This window comes from Taudactylus pleione, unplaced genomic scaffold, assembly GCF_031769625.1.
Source record: "Taudactylus pleione unplaced genomic scaffold, aTauple2 ptg000085l, whole genome shotgun sequence".
Taxonomy (NCBI): domain Eukaryota; kingdom Metazoa; phylum Chordata; class Amphibia; order Anura; family Myobatrachidae; genus Taudactylus; species Taudactylus pleione.
Window position 1 is genome coordinate 11,172,498 of NW_028284487.1, and position 20,953 is coordinate 11,193,450.

Below are 20,953 nucleotides of genomic sequence, written 5' to 3' on the forward strand. Positions count from 1 at the left end.
CCAGAATATCTTAAAACCACAGCACAAGTGATGGATCACTGCATTCTTATTGCAACTTTTCCTATTTCCAAATGTTTGACAAACATCTCTCCAGTTGAAAACTGATTTGAAACAGTTTCAAAATTAGTTTGGAGTAAAGAAACCACTGAAGATGATGTTATTTATACAAAGTTTAAATATAGATAAGCTATTCTAAAATTCAACTTTAAGGAAATTGAACAAAGTTAGGTCCCACCAAGATTTGAAATCAGATTACTGGATTCAAAGTCCAAAGTGCTCACCATTACACCATGGAACCCATTATTAGAAAGTCTTCCTCTACTCAATATTGCTGATCTTTGAAATACTGAATGTTCTCCTGTTTTAGGTACATTTGGCATTTTTGTGTTTGCTGATGCTTTTATGTTTGGCTGGTTAGCTCAGTTGGTTAGAGCGTGGTGCTAATAACGCCAAGGTCATGTGTACGATCCCCATATGGGCCATGTGCTTTTTCTTGTTGTCCTACAAGAAATGCCAAGAAGGGATTTTATCCAGCGGCAAAGTGCATTAAGTGTGGGATGAATGCATTGGCTACAGTTAGCAGCCCTTGAAACTTGCTAGAGAACATCATAGACACATACAAAACAGAGAATTTTTAAATCCATGTTAGGAATAAACAAAAATGTCATGCTTTGGCTGATGCAGCATTTCGCTATATGGCATACATAGAAAACTTTTCTCAAATATAGCAATATGGCAAATCTAAGAAATGCTAAGGCAAATTAATCAATCAGGACATTTATTTGGTGATTGAATCTACTATGGGGGACTAAGTTTTAAGAAGAGAAGAAGAACAGACCTTTACTCTCATTAGTGCACACTGAAGAAGAAAATTCTTAAAACCAGAATATCTTAAAACCACAGCACAAGTGATGGATCACTGCATTCTTATTGCAACTTTTCCTATTTCCAAATGTTTGACAAACATCTCTCCAGTTGAAAACTGATTTGAAACAGCTTCAAAATTAGTTTGGAGTAAAAAAACCACTGAAGATGATGGGATTTATACAAAGTTTAAATATAGATAAGCTATCCTAAAATTCAACTTTAAGGAAATTGAACAAAGTTAGGTCCCACCAAGAATTGAAATCAGATTACTGGATTCAAAGTCCAAAGTGCTCACCATTACACCATGGAACCCATTATTAGAGAGTCTTCCTCTATTCAATATTGCTGATCTTTGAAATACTGAATGTTCTCCTGTTTTAGGTACATTTGGCATTTTTGTGTTTGCTGATGTGTTTATGTTTGGCCGGTTAGCTCAGTTGGTTAGAGCATGGTGCTAATAACGCCAAGGTCATGTGTTTGATTCCCATACGGGCCATGTGCTTTTTATTGTTGTCTTACAAGAAATGCCAAGAAGGGATTTTATCCAGCGGCAAAGTGCATGAAGTGTGGGATGAATGCATTGGCTACAGTTAGCAGCCCTTGAAACTTGCTAGAGAACATCATAGACACATACAAAACAGAGAATTTTTAAATCCATGTTAGGACTAAACAAAAATGTCATCCTTTGGCTGATGCAGCATTTCTCTATATGGCATACATAGAAAACTTTTTCTCAAATATAGCAATATGGCAAATCTAAGAAATGCTAAGGCAAATTAATCAATCATGACATTTATTTGGTGATTGAATCTACTATGGGGGACTAAGTTTTAAGAAGAGAAGAAGAACAGACCTTTACTCTCATTAGTGCACACTGAAGAAGAAAATTCTTAAAACCAGAATATCTTAAAACCACAGCACAAGTGATGGATCACTGCATTCTTATTGCAACTTTTCCTATTTCCAAATGTTTGACAAACATCTCTCCAGTTGAAAACTGATTTGAAACAGTTTCAAAATTAGTTTGGAGTAAAAAAACCACTTAAGATGATGGGATTTATACAAAGTTTAAATATAGATAAGCTATCCTAAAATTCAACTTTAAGGAAATTGAACAAAGTTAGGTCCCACCAAGATTTGAAATCAGATTACTGGATTCAAAGTCCAAAGTGCTCACCATTACACCATGGAACCCATTATTAGAGAGTCTTCCTCTACTCAATATTGCTGATCTTTGAAATACTGAATGTTCTCCTGTTTTAGGTACATTTTGCATTTTTGTGTTTGCTGATGCTTTTATGTTTGGCCGGTTAGCTCAGTTGGTTAGAGCGTGGTGCTAATAATGTCAAGGTCATGTGTTTGATCCCCATACGGGCCATGTGATTTTTTATTTTTGTCCTACAAGAAATGCCAAGAAGGGATTTTATCCAGCGGCAAAGTGCATGAAGTGTGGGATGAATGCATTGGCTACAGTTAGCAGCCCTTGAAACTTGCTAGAGAACATCATAGACACATACAAAACAGAGAATTTTTAAATCCATGTTAGGAATAAACAAAAATGTCATCCTTTGGCTGATGCAGCATTTCTCTATATGGCATACATAGAAAACTTTTTCTCAAATATAGCAATATGGCAAATCTAAGAAATGCTAAGGCAAATTAATCAATCAGGACATTTATTTGGTGATTGAATCTACTATGGGGGACTAAGTTTTAAGACGAGAAGAAGAACAGACCTTTACTCTCATTAGTGCACACTGAAGAAGAAAATTCTTAAAACCAGAATATCTTAAAACCATAGCACAAGTGATGGATCACTGCATTCTTATTGCAACTTTTCCTATTTCCAAATGTTTGACAAACATCTCTCCAGTTGAAAACTGATTTGAAACAGCTTCAAAATTAGTTTGGAGTAAAAAAACCACTGAAGATGATGGGATTTATACAAAGTTTAAATATAGATAAGCTATCCTAAAATTCAACTTTAAGGAAATTGAACAAAGTTAGGTCCCACCAAGATTTGAAATCAGATTACTGGATTCAAAGTCCAAAGTGCTCACCATTACACCATGGAACCCATTATTAGAGAGTCTTCCTCTACTCAATATTGCTGATCTTTGAAATACTGAATGTTCTCCTGTTTTAGGTACATTTTGCATTTTTGTGTTTGCTGATGTGTTTATGTTTGGCCGGTTAGCTCAGTTGGTTAGAGTGTGGTGCTAATAACGTCAAGGTCATGTGTTTGATCCCCATACGGGCCATGTGATTTTTTATTTTTGTCCTACAAGAAATGCCAAGAAGGGATTTTATCCAGCGGCAAAGTGCATGAAGTGTGGGATGAATGCATTGGCTACAGTTAGCAGCCCTTGAAACTTGCTAGAGAACATCATAGACACATACAAAACAGAGAATTTTTAAATCCATGTTAGGACTAAACAAAAATGTCATCCTTTGGCTGATGCAGCATTTCGCTATATGGCATACATAGAAAACTTTTCTCAAATATAGCAATATGGCAAATCTAAGAAATGCTAAGGCAAATTAATCAATCAGGACATTTATTTGGTGATTGAATCTACTATGGGGGACTAAGTTTTAAGAAGAGAAGAAGAACAGACCTTTACTCTCATTAGTGCACACTGAAGAAGAAAATTCTTAAAACCAGAATATCTTAAAACCACAGCACAAGTGATGGATCACTGCATTCTTATTGCAACTTTTCCTATTTCCAAATGTTTGACAAACATCTCTCCAGTTGAAAACTGATTTGAAACAGTTTCAAAATTAGTTTGGAGTAAAGAAACCACTGAAGATGATGTTATTTATACAAAGTTTAAATATAGATAAGCTATTCTAAAATTCAACTTTAAGGAAATTGAACAAAGTTAGGTCCCACTAAGATTTGAAATCAGATTACTGGATTCAAAGTCCAAAGTGCTCACCATTACACCATGGAACCCATTATTAGAAAGTCTTCCTCTACTCAATATTGCTGATCTTTGAAATACTGAATGTTCTCCTGTTTTAGGTACATTTGGCTTTTTTGTGTTTGCTGATGCTTTTATGTTTGGCTGGTTAGCTCAGTTGGTTAGAGCGTGGTGCTAATAACGCCAAGGTCATGTGTACGATCCCCATATGGGCCATGTGCTTTTTCTTGTTGTCCTACAAGAAATGCCAAGAAGGGATTTTATCCAGCGGCAAAGTGCATTAAGTGTGGGATGAATGCATTGGCTACAGTTAGCAGCCCTTGAAACTTGCTAGAGAACATCATAGACACATACAAAACAGATAATTTTTAAATCCATGTTAGGAATAAACAAAAATGTCATGCTTTGGCTGATGCAGCATTTCGCTATATGGCATACATAGAAAACTTTTCTCAAATATAGCTATATGGCAAATCTAAGAAATGCTAAGGCAAATTAATCAATCAGGACATTTATTTGGTGATTTAATCTACTATGGGGGACTAAGTTTTAAGAAGAGAAGAAGAACAGACCTTTACTCTCATTAGTGCACACTGAAGAAGAAAATTCTTAAAACCAGAATATCTTAAAACCACAGCACAAGTGATGGATCACTGCATTCTTATTGCAACTTTTCCTATTTCCAAATGTTTGACAAACATCTCTCCAGTTGAAAACTGATTTGAAACAGCTTCAAAATTAGTTTGGAGTAAAAAAACCACTGAAGATGATGGGATTTATACAAAGTTTAAATATAGATAAGCTATCCTAAAATTCAACTTTAAGGAAATTGAACAAAGTTAGGTCCCACCAAGAATTGAAATCAGATGACTGGATTCAAAGTCCAAAGTGCTCACCATTACACCATGGAACCCATTATTAGAGAGTCTTCCTCTATTCAATATTGCTGATCTTTGAAATACTGAATGTTCTCCTGTTTTAGGTACATTTGGCATTTTTGTGTTTGCTGATGTGTTTATGTTTGGCCGGTTAGCTCAGTTGGTTAGAGCATGGTGCTAATAACGCCAAGGTCATGTGTTTGATTCCCATACGGGCCATGTGCTTTTTATTGTTGTCTTACAAGAAATGCCAAGAAGGGATTTTATCCAGCGGCAAAGTGCATGAAGTGTGGGATGAATGCATTGGCTACAGTTAGCAGCCCTTGAAACTTGCTAGAGAACATCAAAGACACATACAAAACAGAGAATTTTTAAATCCATGTTAGGACTAAACAAAAATGTCATCCTTTGGCTGATGCAGCATTTCTCTATATGGCATACATAGAAAACTTTTTCTCAAATATAGCAATATGGCAAATCTAAGAAATGCTAAGGCAAATTAATCAATCATGACATTTATTTGGTGATTGAATCTACTATGGGGGACTAAGTTTTAAGAAGAGAAGAAGAACAGACCTTTACTCTCATTAGTGCACACTGAAGAAGAAAATTCTTAAAACCAGAATATCTTAAAACCACAGCACAAGTGATGGATCACTGCATTCTTATTGCAACTTTTCCTATTTCCAAATGTTTGACAAACATCTCTCCAGTTGAAAACTGATTTGAAACAGTTTCAAAATTAGTTTGGAGTAAAAAAACCACTTAAGATGATGGGATTTATACAAAGTTTAAATATAGATAAGCTATCCTAAAATTCAACTTTAAGGAAATTGAACAAAGTTAGGTCCCACCAAGATTTGAAATCAGATTACTGGATTCAAAGTCCAAAGTGCTCACCATTACACCATGGAACCCATTATTAGAGAGTCTTCCTCTACTCAATATTGCTGATCTTTGAAATACTGAATGTTCTCCTGTTTTAGGTACATTTTGCATTTTTGTGTTTGCTGATGCTTTTATGTTTGGCCGGTTAGCTCAGTTGGTTAGAGCGTGGTGCTAATAATGTCAAGGTCATGTGTTTGATCCCCATACGGGCCATGTGATTTTTTATTTTTGTCCTACAAGAAATGCCAAGAAGGGATTTTATCCAGCGGCAAAGTGCATGAAGTGTGGGATGAATGCATTGGCTACAGTTAGCAGCCCTTGAAACTTGCTAGAGAACATCATAGACACATACAAAACAGAGAATTTTTAAATCCATGTTAGGAATAAACAAAAATGTCATCCTTTGGCTGATGCAGCATTTCTCTATATGGCATACATAGAAAACTTTTTCTCAAATATAGCAATATGGCAAATCTAAGAAATGCTAAGGCAAATTAATCAATCAGGACATTTATTTGGTGATTGAATCTACTATGGGGGACTAAGTTTTAAGACGAGAAGAAGAACAGACCTTTACTCTCATTAGTGCACACTGAAGAAGAAAATTCTTAAAACCAGAATATCTTAAAACCATAGCACAAGTGATGGATCACTGCATTCTTATTGCAACTTTTCCTATTTCCAAATGTTTGACAAACATCTCTCCAGTTGAAAACTGATTTGAAACAGCTTCAAAATTAGTTTGGAGTAAAAAAACCACTGAAGATGATGGGATTTATACAAAGTTTAAATATAGATAAGCTATCCTAAAATTCAACTTTAAGGAAATTGAACAAAGTTAGGTCCCACCAAGATTTGAAATCAGATTACTGGATTCAAAGTCCAAAGTGCTCATCATTACACCATGGAACCCATTATTAGAGAGTCTTCCTCTACTCAATATTGCTGATCTTTGAAATACTGAATGTTCTCCTGTTTTAGGTACATTTTGCATTTTTGTGTTTGCTGATGCTTTTATGTTTGGCCGGTTAGCTCAGTTGGTTAGAGCGTGGTGCTAATAACGTCAAGGTCATGTGTTTGATCCCCATACGGGCCATGTGATTTTTTATTTTTGTCCTACAAGAAATGCCAAGAAGGGATTTTATCCAGCGGCAAAGTGCATGAAGTGTGGGATGAATGCATTGGCTACAGTTAGCAGCCCTTGAAACTTGCTAGAGAACATCATAGACACATACAAAACAGAGAATTTTTAAATCCATGTTAGGACTAAACAAAAATGTCATCCTTTGGCTGATGCAGCATTTCTCTATATGGCATACATAGAAAACTTTTTCTCAAATATAGCAATATGGCAAATCTAAGAAATGCTAAGGCAAATTAATCAATCAGGACATTTATTTGGTGATTGAATCTACTATGGGGGACTAAGTTTTAAGAAGAGAAGAAGAACAGACCTTTACTCTCATTAGTGCACACTGAAGAAGAAAATTCTTAAAACCAGAATATCTTAAAACCACAGCACAAGTGATGGATCACTGCATTCTTATTGCAACTTTTCCTATTTCCAAATGTTTGACAAACATCTCTCCAGTTGAAAACTGATTTGAAACAGTTTCAAAATTAGTTTGGAGTAAAAAAACCACTTAAGATGATGGGATTTATACAAAGTTTAAATATAGATAAGCTATCCTAAAATTCAACTTTAAGGAAATTGAACAAAGTTAGGTCCCACCAAGATTTGAAATCAGATTACTGGATTCAAAGTCCAAAGTGCTCACCATTACACCATGGAACCCATTATTAGAGAGTCTTCCTCTACTCAATATTGCTGATCTTTGAAATACTGAATGTTCTCCTGTTTTAGGTACATTTTGCATTTTTGTGTTTGCTGATGCTTTTATGTTTGGCCGGTTAGCTCAGTTGGTTAGAGCGTGGTGCTAATAACGTCAAGGTCATGTGTTTGATCCCCATACGGGCCATGTGATTTTTTATTTTTGTCCTACAAGAAATGCCAAGAAGGGATTTTATCCAGCGGCAAAGTGCATGAAGTGTGGGATGAATGCATTGGCTACAGTTAGCAGCCCTTGAAACTTGCTAGAGAACATCATAGACACATACAAAACAGAGAATTTTTAAATCCATGTTAGGAATAAACAAAAATGTCATCCTTTGGCTGATGCAGCATTTCTCTATATGGCATACATAGAAAACTTTTTCTCAAATATAGCAATATGGCAAATCTAAGAAATGCTAAGGCAAATTAATCAATCAGGACATTTATTTGGTGATTGAATCTACTATGGGGGACTAAGTTTTAAGACGAGAAGAAGAACAGACCTTTACTCTCATTAGTGCACACTGAAGAAGAAAATTCTTAAAACCAGAATATCTTAAAACCATAGCACAAGTGATGGATCACTGCATTCTTATTGCAACTTTTCCTATTTCCAAATGTTTGACAAACATCTCTCCAGTTGAAAACTGATTTGAAACAGCTTCAAAATTAGTTTGGAGTAAAAAAACCACTGAAGATGATGGGATTTATACAAAGTTTAAATATAGATAAGCTATCCTAAAATTCAACTTTAAGGAAATTGAACAAAGTTAGGTCCCACCAAGATTTGAAATCAGATTACTGGATTCAAAGTCCAAAGTGCTCACCATTACACCATGGAACCCATTATTAGAGAGTCTTCCTCTACTCAATATTGCTGATCTTTGAAATACTGAATGTTCTCCTGTTTTAGGTACATTTGGCATTTTTGTGTTTGCTGATGCTTTTATGTTTGGCCGGTTAGCTCAGTTGGTTAGAGCGTGGTGCTAATAACACCAAGGTCATGTGTTCGATCCCCATACGGGCCATGTGAATTTTATTGTTGTCCTACAAGAAATGCCAAGAAGGGATTTTATCCAGCGGCAAAGTGCATGAAGTGTGGGATGAATGCATTGGCTACAGTTAGCAGCCCTTGAAACTTGCTAGAGAACATCATAGACACATACAAAACAGGGAATTTTTAAATCCATGTTAGGAATAAACAAAAATGTCATCCTTTGGCTGATGCAGCATTTCTCTATATGGCATACATAGAAAACTTTTTCTCAAATATAGCAATATGGCAAATCTAAGAAATGCTAAGACAATTTAATCAATCAGGACATTTATTTGGTGATTGAATCTACTATGGGGGACTAAGTTTTAAGACGAGAAGAAGAACAGACCTTTACTCTCATTAGTGCACACTGAAGAAGAAAATTCTTAAAACCAGAATATCTTAAAACCATAGCACAAGTGATGGATCACTGCATTCTTATTGCAACTTTTCCTATTTCCAAATGTTTGACAAACATCTCTCCAGTTGAAAACTGATTTGAAACAGCTTCAAAATTAGTTTGGAGTAAAAAAACCACTGAAGATGATGGGATTTATACAAAGTTTAAATATAGATAAGCTATCCTAAAATTCAACTTTAAGGAAATTGAACAAAGTTAGGTCCCACCAAGATTTGAAATCAGATTACTGGATTCAAAGTCCAAAGTGCTCACCATTACACCATGGAACCCATTATTAGAGAGTCTTCCTCTACTCAATATTGCTGATCTTTGAAATACTGAATGTTCTCCTGTTTTAGGTACATTTGGCATTTTTGTGTTTGCTGATGCTTTTATGTTTGGCCGGTTAGCTCAGTTGGTTAGAGCGTGGTGCTAATAACACCAAGGTCATGTGTTCGATCCCCATACGGGCCATGTGATTTTTATTGTTGTCCTACAAGAAATGCCAAGAAGGGATTTTATCCAGCGGCAAAGTGCATGAAGTGTGGGATGAATGCATTGGCTACAGTTAGCAGCCCTTGAAACTTGCTAGAGAACATCATAGACACATACAAAACAGAGAATTTTTAAATCCATGTTAGGAATAAACAAAAATGTCATCCTTTGGCTGATGCAGCATTTCTCTATATGGCATACATAGAAAACTTTTTCTCAAATATAGCAATATGGCAAATCTAAGAAATGCTAAGGCAAATTAATCAATCAGGACATTTATTTGGTGATTGAATCTACTATGGGGGACTAAGTTTTAAGACGAGAAGAAGAACAGACCTTTACTCTCATTGGTGCACACTGAAGAAGAAAATTCTTAAAACCAGAATATCTTAAAACCATAGCACAAGTGATGGATCATTGCATTCTTATTGCAACTTTTCCTATTTCCAAATGTTTGACAAACATCTCTCCAGTTGAAAACTGATTTGAAACAGTTTCAAAATTAGTTTGGAGTAAAGAAACCACTGAAGATGATGGGATTTATTCAAAGTTTAAATATAGATAAGCTATCCTAAAATTCAACTTTAAGGAAATTGAACAAAGTTAGGTCCCACCAAGATTTGAAATCAGATTACTGGATTCAAAGTCCAAAGTGCTCACCATTACACCATGGAACCCATTATTAGAGAGTCTTCCTCTACTCAATATTGCTGATCTTTGAAATACTGAATGTTCTCCTGTTTTAGGTACATTTGGCATTTATGAGTTTGCAGATGTTTTTATGTTTGGCCGGTTAGCTCAGTTGGTTAGAGCGTGGTGCTAATAACGCCAAGGTCATGTGTTCGATCCCCATACGGGCCATGTGCTTTTTCTTGTTGTCCTACAAGAAATGCCAAGAAGGGATTTTATCCAGCGGCAAAGTGCATGAAGTGTGGGATGAATGCATTGGCTACAGTTAGCAGCCTTTGAAACTTGCTAGAGAACATCATAGACACATACAAAACAGAGAATTTTTATCCATGTTAGGAATAAACAAAAATGTCATCGTTTGGCTGATGCAGCATTTCTCTATATGGCATACATAGAAAACTTTTTCTCAAATATAGCAATATGGCAAATCTAAGAAATGCTAAGGCAAATTAATCAATCAGGACATTTATTTGGTGATTGAATCTACTATGGGGGACTAAGTTTTAAGACGAGAAGAAGAACAGACCTTTACTCTCATTGGTGCACACTGAAGAAGAAAATTCTTAAAACCAGAATATCTTAAAACCATAGCACAAGTGATGGATCATTGCATTCTTATTGCAACTTTTCCTATTTCCAAATGTTTGACAAACATCTCTCCAGTTGAAAACTGATTTGAAACAGTTTCAAAATTAGTTTGGAGTAAAGAAACCACTGAAGATGATGGGATTTATACAAAGTTTAAATATAGATAAGCTATCCTAAAATTCAACTTTAAGGAAATTGAACAAAGTTAGGTCCCACCAAGATTTGAAATCAGATTACTGGATTCAAAGTCCAAAGTGCTCACCATTACACCATGGAACCCATTAATAGAGAGTCTTCCTCTACTCAATATTGCTGATCTTTGAAATACTGAATGTTCTCCTGTTTTAGGTACATTTGGCATTTTTGTGTTTGCTGATGCTTTTATGTTTGGCTGGTTAGCTCAGTTGGTTAGAGCGTGGTGCTAATAACGCCAAGGTCATGTGTACGATCCCCATATGGGCCATGTGCTTTTTCTTGTTGTCCTACAAGAAATGCCAAGAAGGGATTTTATCCAGCGGCAAAGTGCATTAAGTGTGGGATGAATGCATTGGCTACAGTTAGCAGCCCTTGAAACTTGCTAGAGAACATCATAGACACATACAAAACAGAGAATTTTTAAATCCATGTTAGGAATAAACAAAAATGTCATCCTTTGGCTGATGCAGCATTTCGCTATATGGCATACATAGAAAACTTTTCTCAAATATAGCAATATGGCAAATCTAAGAAATGCTAAGGCAAATTAATCAATCAGGGCATTTATTTGGTGATTGAATCTACTATGGGGGACTAAGTTTTAAGAAGAGAAGAAGAACAGACCTTTACTCTCATTAGTGCACACTGAAGAAGAAAATTCTTAAAACCAGAATATCTTAAAACCACAGCACAAGTGATGGATCACTGCATTCTTATTGCAACTTTTCCTATTTCCAAATGTTTGACAAACATCTCTCCAGTTGAAAACTGATTTGAAACAGCTTCAAAATTAGTTTGGAGTAAAAAAACCACTGAAGATGATGGGATTTATACAAAGTTTAAATATAGATAAGCTATCCTAAAATTCAACTTTAAGGAAATTGAACAAAGTTAGGTCCCACCAAGATTTGAAATCAGATTACTGGATTCAAAGTCCAAAGTGCTCACCATTACACCATGGAACCCATTATTAGAGAGTCTTCCTCTACTCAATATTGCTGATCTTTGAAATACTGAATGTTCTCCTGTTTTAGGTACATTTGGCATTTTTGTGTTTGCTGATGCTTTTATGTTTGGCTGGTTAGCTCAGACGGTTAGAGCATGGTGCTATCATTGCCAAGGTCATGTGTTCGAACCCCATACAGGCCATGTGCTTTTTCTTGTTGTCCTATAAGAAATGCCAAGAAGGGATTTTATCCAGCGGCAAAGTGCATGAAGTGTGTGATGAATGCATTGGCTACAGTTAGCAGCCCTTGAAACTTGCTAGAGAACATCATAGACACATACAAAACAGAGAATTTTTAAATCCATGTTAGGAATAAACAAAAATGTCATCCTTTGGCTGATGCAGCATTTCTCTATATGGCATACATAGAAAACTTTTTCTCAAATATAGCAATATGGCAAATCTAAGAAATGCTAAGGCAAATTAATCAATCAGGACATTTATTTGGTGATTGAATCTACTATGGGGGACTAAGTTTTAAGACGAGAAGAAGAACAGACCTTTACTCTCATTAGTGCACACTGAAGAAGAAAATTCTTAAAACCAGAATATCTTAAAACCATAGCACAAGTGATGGATCACTGCATTCTTATTGCAACTTTTCCTATTTCCAAATGTTTGACAAACATCTCTCCAGTTGAAAACTGATTTGAAACAGCTTCAAAATTAGTTTGGAGTAAAAAAACCACTGAAGATGATGGGATTGATACAAAGTTTAATATAGATAAGCTATCCTAAAATTCAACTTTAAGGAAATAGAACAAAGTTAGGTCCCACCAAGATTTGAAATCAGATTACTGGATTTAAAGTCCAAAGTGCTCACCATTACACCATGGAACCCATAATTAGAGAGTCTTCCTCTACTCAATATTGCTGATCTTTGAAATACTGAATGTTCTCCTGTTTTAGGTACATTTGGCATTTTTGTGTTTGCTGATGCTTTTATGTTTTACCGGTTAGCTCAGTTGGTTAGAGCATGGTGCTAATAACGCCAAGGTCATGTGTTCGATCCCCATACGGGCCGTGTGCTTTTTCTTGTTGTCCTACAAGAAATGCCAAGAAGGGATTTTATCCAGCGGCAAAGTGCATGAAGTGTGGGATGAATGCATTGGCTACAGTTAGCAGCCCTTGAAACTTGCTAGAGAACATCATAGACACATACAAAACAGAGAATTTTTAAATCCATGTTAGGAATAAACAAAAATGTCATCCTTTGGCTGATGCAGCATTTCTCTATATGGCATACATTGAAAACTTTTTCTCAAATATAGCAATATGGCAAATCTAAGAAATGCTAAGGCAAATTAATCAATCAGGACATTTATTTGGTGATTGAATCTACTATGGGGAACTAAGTTTTAAGAAGAGAAGAAGAACAGACCTTTACTCTCTTTAGTGCACACTGAAGAAGAAAATTCTTAAAACCAGAATATCTTAAAACCATAGCACAAGTGATGGATCACTGCATTCTTATTGCAACTTTTCCTATTTCCAAATGTTTGACAAACATCTCTCCAGTTGAAAACTGATTTGAAACAGCTTCAAAATTAGTTTGGAGTAAAAAAACCACTGAAGATGATGGGATTTATACAAAGTTTAAATATAGATAAGCTATCCTAAAATTCAACTTTAAGGAAATTGAACAAAGTTAGGTCCCACCAAGATTTGAAATCAGATTACTGGATTCAAAGTCCAAAGTGCTCACCATTACACCATGGAACCCATTATTAGAGAGTCTTCCTCTACTCAATATTGCTGATCTTTGAAAAACTGAATGTTCTCCTGTTTTAGGTACATTTGGCATTTTTGTGTTTGCTGATGCTTTTATGTTTGGCCGGTTAGCTCAGTTGGTTAGAGCGTGGTGCTAATAACGTCAAGGTCATGTGTTTGATCCCCATACGGGCCATGTGATTTTTTATTTTTGTCCTACAAGAAATGCCAAGAAGGGATTTTATCCAGCGGCAAAGTGCATGAAGTGTGGGATGAATGCATTGGCTACAGTTAGCAGCCCTTGAAACTTGCTAGAGAACATCATAGACACATACAAAACAGAGAATTTTTAAATCCATGTTAGGAATAAACAAAAATGTCATCCTTTGGCTGATGCAGCATTTCTCTATATGGCATACATAGAAAACTTTTTCTCAAATATAGCAATATGGCAAATCTAAGAAATGCTAAGGCAAATTAATCAATCAGGACATTTATTTGGTGATTGAATCTACTATGGGGGACTAAGTTTTAAGACGAGAAGAAGAACAGACCTTTACTCTCATTAGTGCACACTGAAGAAGAAAATTCTTAAAACCAGAATATCTTAAAACCATAGCACAAGTGATGGATCACTGCATTCTTATTGCAACTTTTCCTATTTCCAAATGTTTGACAAACATCTCTCCAGTTGAAAACTGATTTGAAACAGCTTCAAAATTAGTTTGGAGTAAAAAAACCACTGAAGATGATGGGATTTATACAAAGTTTAAATATAGATAAGCTATCCTAAAATTCAACTTTAAGGAAATTGAACAAAGTTAGGTCCCACCAAGATTTGAAATCAGATTACTGGATTCAAAGTCCAAAGTGCTCACCATTACACCATGGAACCCATTATTAGAGAGTCTTCCTCTACTCAATATTGCTGATCTTTGAAATACTGAATGTTCTCCTGTTTTAGGTACATTTGGCATTTTTGTGTTTGCTGATGCTTTTATGTTTGGCCGGTTAGCTCAGTTGGTTAGAGCATGGTGCTAATAACACCAAGGTCATGTGTTCGATCCCCATACGGGCCATGTGAATTTTATTGTTGTCCTACAAGAAATGCCAAGAAGGGATTTTATCCAGCGGCAAAGTGCATGAAGTGTGGGATGAATGCATTGGCTACAGTTGGCAGCCCTTGAAACTTGCTAGAGAACATCATAGACACATACAAAACAGGGAATTTTTAAATCCATGTTAGGAATAAACAAAAATGTCATCCTTTGGCTGATGCAGCATTTCTCTATATGGCATACATAGAAAACTTTTTCTCAAATATAGCAATATGGCAAATCTAAGAAATGCTAAGACAATTTAATCAATCAGGACATTTATTTGGTGATTGAATCTACTATGGGGGACTAAGTTTTAAGACGAGAAGAAGAACAGACCTTTACTCTCATTAGTGCACACTGAAGAAGAAAATTCTTAAAACCAGAATATCTTAAAACCATAGCACAAGTGATGGATCACTGCATTCTTATTGCAACTTTTCCTATTTCCAAATGTTTGACAAACATCTCTCCAGTTGAAAACTGATTTGAAACAGCTTCAAAATTAGTTTGGAGTAAAAAAACCACTGAAGATGATGGGATTTATACAAAGTTTAAATATAGATAAGCTATCCTAAAATTCAACTTTAAGGAAATTGAACAAAGTTAGGTCCCACCAAGATTTGAAATCAGATTACTGGATTCAAAGTCCAAAGTGCTCACCATTACACCATGGAACCCATTATTAGAGAGTCTTCCTCTACTCAATATTGCTGATCTTTGAAATACTGAATGTTCTCCTGTTTTAGGTACATTTGGCATTTTTGTGTTTGCTGATGCTTTTATGTTTGGCCGGTTAGCTCAGTTGGTTAGAGCGTGGTGCTAATAACACCAAGGTCATGTGTTCGATCCCCATACGGGCCATGTGATTTTTATTGTTGTCCTACAAGAAATGCCAAGAAGGGATTTTATCCAGCGGCAAAGTGCATGAAGTGTGGGATGAATGCATTGGCTACAGTTAGCAGCCCTTGAAACTTGCTAGAGAACATCATAGACACATACAAAACAGAGAATTTTTAAATCCATGTTAGGAATAAACAAAAATGTCATCCTTTGGCTGATGCAGCATTTCTCTATATGGCATACATAGAAAACTTTTTCTCAAATATAGCAATATGGCAAATCTAAGAAATGCTAAGGCAAATTAATCAATCAGGACATTTATTTGGTGATTGAATCTACTATGGGGGACTAAGTTTTAAGACGAGAAGAAGAACAGACCTTTACTCTCATTGGTGCACACTGAAGAAGAAAATTCTTAAAACCAGAATATCTTAAAACCATAGCACAAGTGATGGATCATTGCATTCTTATTGCAACTTTTCCTATTTCCAAATGTTTGACAAACATCTCTCCAGTTGAAAACTGATTTGAAACAGTTTCAAAATTAGTTTGGAGTAAAGAAACCACTGAAGATGATGGGATTTATTCAAAGTTTAAATATAGATAAGCTATCCTAAAATTCAACTTTAAGGAAATTGAACAAAGTTAGGTCCCACCAAGATTTGAAATCAGATTACTGGATTCAAAGTCCAAAGTGCTCACCATTACACCATGGAACCCATTATTAGAGAGTCTTCCTCTACTCAATATTGCTGATCTTTGAAATACTGAATGTTCTCCTGTTTTAGGTACATTTGGCATTTTTGTGTTTGCTGATGCTTTTATGTTTGGCCGGTTAGCTCTGTTGTTTAGAGCGCGGTGCTAATAACGCCAAGGTCATGTGTTCGATCCCCATACGGGCCATGTGATTTTTATTGTTGTCCTACAAGAAATGCCAAGAAGGGATTTTATCCAGCGGCAAAGTGCATGAAGTGTGGGATGAATGCATTGGCTACAGTTAGCAGCCCTTGAAACTTGCTAGAGAACATCATAGACACATACAAAACAGAGAATTTTTAAATCCATGTTAGGAATAAACAAAAATGTCATCCTTTGGCTGATGCAGCATTTCTCTATATGGCATACATAGAAAACTTTTTCTCAAATATAGCAATATGGCAAATCTAAGAAATGCTAAGGCAAATTAATCAATCAGGACATTTATTTGGTGATTGAATCTACTATGGGGGACTAAGTTTTAAGACGAGAAGAAGAACAGACCTTTACTCTCATTGGTGCACACTGAAGAAGAAAATTCTTAAAACCAGAATATCTTAAAACCATAGCACAAGTGATGGATCATTGCATTCTTATTGCAACTTTTCCTATTTCCAAATGTTTGACAAACATCTCTCCAGTTGAAAACTGATTTGAAACAGTTTCAAAATTAGTTTGGAGTAAAGAAACCACTGAAGATGATGGGATTTATACAAAGTTTAAATATAGATAAGCTATCCTAAAATTCAACTTTAAGGAAATTGAACAAAGTTAGGTCCCACCAAGATTTGAAATCAGATTACTGGATTCGAAGTCCAAAGTGCTCACCATTACACCATGGAACCCATTATTAGAGAGTCTTCCTCTACTCAATATTGCTGATCTTTGAAATACTGAATGTTCTCCTGTTTTAGGTACATTTGGCATTTATGAGTTTGCAGATGTTTTTATGTTTGGCCGGTTAGCTCAGTTGGTTAGAGCGTGGTGCTAATAACGCCAAGGTCATGTGTTCGATCCCCATACGGGCCATGTGCTTTTTCTTGTTGTCCTACAAGAAATGCCAAGAAGGGATTTTATCCAGCGGCAAAGTGCATGAAGTGTGGGATGAATGCATTGGCTACAGTTAGCAGCCTTTGAAACTTGCTAGAGAACATCATAGACACATACAAAACAGAGAATTTTTATCCATGTTAGGAATAAACAAAAATGTCATCGTTTGGCTGATGCAGCATTTCTCTATATGGCATACATAGAAAACTTTTTCTCAAATATAGCAATATGGCAAATCTAAGAAATGCTAAGGCAAATTAATCAATCAGGACATTTATTTGGTGATTGAATCTACTATGGGGGACTAAGTTTTAAGACGAGAAGAAGAACAGACCTTTACTCTCATTGGTGCACACTGAAGAAGAAAATTCTTAAAACCAGAATATCTTAAACCATAGCACAAGTGATGGATCATTGCATTCTTATTGCAACTTTTCCTATTTCCAAATGTTTGACAAACATCTCTCCAGTTGAAAACTGATTTGAAACAGTTTCAAAATTAGTTTGGAGTAAAGAAACCACTGAAGATGATGGGATTTATACAAAGTTTAAATATAGATAAGCTATCCTAAAATTCAACTTTAAGGAAATTGAACAAAGTTAGGTCCCACCAAGATTTGAAATCAGATTACTGGATTCAAAGTCCAAAGTGCTCACCATTACACCATGGAACCCATTAATAGAGAGTCTTCCTCTACTCAATATTGCTGATCTTTGAAATACTGAATGTTCTCCTGTTTTAGGTACATTTGGCATTTTTGTGTTTGCTGATGCTTTTATGTTTGGCTGGTTAGCTCAGTTGGTTAGAGCGTGGTGCTAATAACGCCAAGGTCATGTGTACGATCCCCATATGGGCCATGTGCTTTTTCTTGTTGTCCTACAAGAAATGCCAAGAAGGGATTTTATCCAGCGGCAAAGTGCATTAAGTGTGGGATGAATGCATTGGCTACAGTTAGCAGCCCTTGAAACTTGCTAGAGAACATCATAGACACATACAAAACAGAGAATTTTTAAATCCATGTTAGGAATAAACAAAAATGTCATCCTTTGGCTGATGCAGCATTTCGCTATATGGCATACATAGAAAACTTTTCTCAAATATAGCAATATGGCAAATCTAAGAAATGCTAAGGCAAATTAATCAATCAGGACATTTATTTGGTGATTGAATCTACTATGGGGGACTAAGTTTTAAGAAGAGAAGAAGAACAGACCTTTACTCTCATTAGTGCACACTGAAGAAGAAAATTCTTAAAACCAGAATATCTTAAAACCACAGCACAAGTGATGGATCACTGCATTCTTATTGCAACTTTTCCTATTTCCAAATGTTTGACAAACATCTCTCCAGTTGAAAACTGATTTGAAACAGCTTCAAAATTAGTTTGGAGTAAAAAAACCACTGAAGATGATGGGATTTATACAAAGTTTAAATATAGATAAGCTATCCTAAAATTCAACTTTAAGGAAATTGAACAAAGTTAGGTCCCACCAAGATTTGAAATCAGATTACTGGATTCAAAGTCCAAAGTGCTCACCATTACACCATGGAACCCATTATTAGAGAGTCTTCCTCTACTCAATATTGCTGATCTTTGAAATACTGAATGTTCTCCTGTTTTAGGTACATTTGGCATTTTTGTGTTTGCTGATGCTTTTATGTTTGGCCGGTTAGCTCAGACGGTTAGAGCATGGTGCTATCATTGCCAAGGTCATGTGTTCGAACCCCATACAGGCCATGTGCTTTTTCTTGTTGTCCTATAAGAAATGCCAAGAAGGGATTTTATCCAGCGGCAAAGTGCATGAAGTGTGTGATGAATGCATTGGCTACAGTTAGCAGCCCTTGAAACTTGCTAGAGAACATCATAGACACATACAAAACAGAGAATTTTTAAATCCATGTTAGGAATAAACAAAAATGTCATCCTTTGGCTGATGCAGCATTTCTCTATATGGCATACATAGAAAACTTTTTCTCAAATATAGCAATATGGCAAATCTAAGAAATGCTAAGGCAAATTAATCAATCAGGACATTTATTTGGTGATTGAATCTACTATGGGGGACTAAGTTTTAAGACGAGAAGAAGAACAGACCTTTACTCTCATTAGTGCACACTGAAGAAGAAAATTCTTAAAACCAGAATATCTTAAAACCACAGCACAAGTGATGGATCACTGCATTCTTATTGCAACTTTTCCTATTTCCAAATGTTTGACAAACATCTCTCCAGTTGAAAACTGATTTGAAACAGTTTCAAAATTAGTTTGGAGTAAAAAAACCACTGAAGATGATGGGATTGATACAAAGTTTAATATAGATAAGCTATCCTAAAATTCAACTTTAAGGAAATAGAACAAAGTTAGGTCCCACCAAGATTTGAAATCAGATTACTGGATTTAAAGTCCAAAGTGCTCACCATTACACCATGGAACCCATAATTAGAGAGTCTTCCTCTACTCAATATTGCTGATCTTTGAAATACTGAATGTTCTCCTGTTTTAGGTACATTTGGCATTTTTGTGTTTGCTGATGCTTTTATGTTTTACCGGTTAGCTCAGTTGGTTAGAGCATGGTGCTAATAACGCCAAGGTCATGTGTTCGATCCCCATACGGGCCGTGTGCTTCTTCTTGTTGTCCTACAAGAAATGCCAAGAAGGGATTTTATCCAGCGGCAAAGTGCATGAAGTGTGGGATGAATGCATTGGCTACAGTTAGCAGCCCTTGAAACTTGCTAGAGAACATCATAGACACATACAAAACAGAGAATTTTTAAATCCATGTTAGGAATAAACAAAAATGTCATCCTTTGGCTGATGCAGCATTTCTCTATATGGCATACATAGAAAACTTTTTCTCAAATATAGCAATATGGCAAATCTAAGAAATGCTAAGGCAAATTAATCAATCAGGACATTTATTTGGTGATTGAATCTACTATGGGGGACTAAGTTTTAAGACGAGAAGAAGAACAGACCTTTACTCTCATTAGTGCACACTGAAGAAGAAAATTCTTAAAACCAGAATATCTTAAAACCATAGCACAAGTGATGGATCACTGCATTCTTATTGCAACTTTTCCTATTTCCAAATGTTTGACAAACATCTCTCCAGTTGAAAACTGATTTGAAACAGCTTCAAAATTAGTTTGGAGTAAAAAAACCACTGAAGATGATGGGATTTATACAAAGTTTAAATATAGATAAGCTATCCTAAAATTCAACTTTAAGGAAATTGAACAAAGTTAGGTCCCACCAAGATTTGAAATCAGATTACTGGATTCAAAGTCCAAAGTGCTCACCATTACACCATGGAACCCATTATTAGAGAGTCTTCCTCTACTCAATATTGCTGATCTTTGAAATATTGAATGTTCTCCTGTTTTAGGTACATTTTGCATTTTTGTGTTTGCTGATGCTTTTATGTTTGGCCGGTTAGCTCAGTTGGTTAGAGCGTGGTGCTAATAACGTCAAGGTCATGTGTTCGATCCCCATACGGGCCATGTGATTTTTTATTTTTGTCCTACAAGAAATGCCAAGAAGGGATTTTATCCAGCGGCAAAGTGCATGAAGTGTGGGATGAATGCATTGGCTACAGTTAGCAGCCCTTGAAACTTGCTAGAGAACATCATAGACACATACAAAACAGAGAATTTTTAAATCCATGTTAGGAATAAACAAAAATGTCATCCTT

At 35.7% G+C, this 20,953-nt stretch overlaps 4 non-coding genes across 4 annotated transcripts; all 4 read left to right on the forward strand.

Moving 5' to 3' along the window:
• The first annotated feature begins 10,112 nt into the window (after positions 1 to 10,112).
• On the forward strand, positions 10,113 to 10,186 carry TRNAI-AAU (transfer RNA isoleucine (anticodon AAU)). Its single transcript has one exon. It is a non-coding gene; the product is annotated as a tRNA-Ile (tRNA).
• A 1,687-nt stretch (positions 10,187 to 11,873) lies between these two features.
• Positions 11,874 to 11,947, forward strand: TRNAD-AUC (transfer RNA aspartic acid (anticodon AUC)). Its single transcript has one exon. It is a non-coding gene; the product is annotated as a tRNA-Asp (tRNA).
• A 5,218-nt stretch (positions 11,948 to 17,165) lies between these two features.
• Positions 17,166 to 17,239, forward strand: TRNAI-AAU (transfer RNA isoleucine (anticodon AAU)). The gene has a single exon. It is a non-coding gene; the product is annotated as a tRNA-Ile (tRNA).
• Positions 17,240 to 18,925: 1,686 nt separating this feature from the next.
• TRNAD-AUC (transfer RNA aspartic acid (anticodon AUC)) lies at positions 18,926 to 18,999 on the forward strand. Its single transcript has one exon. It is a non-coding gene; the product is annotated as a tRNA-Asp (tRNA).
• Positions 19,000 to 20,953: the final 1,954 nt, after the last annotated feature.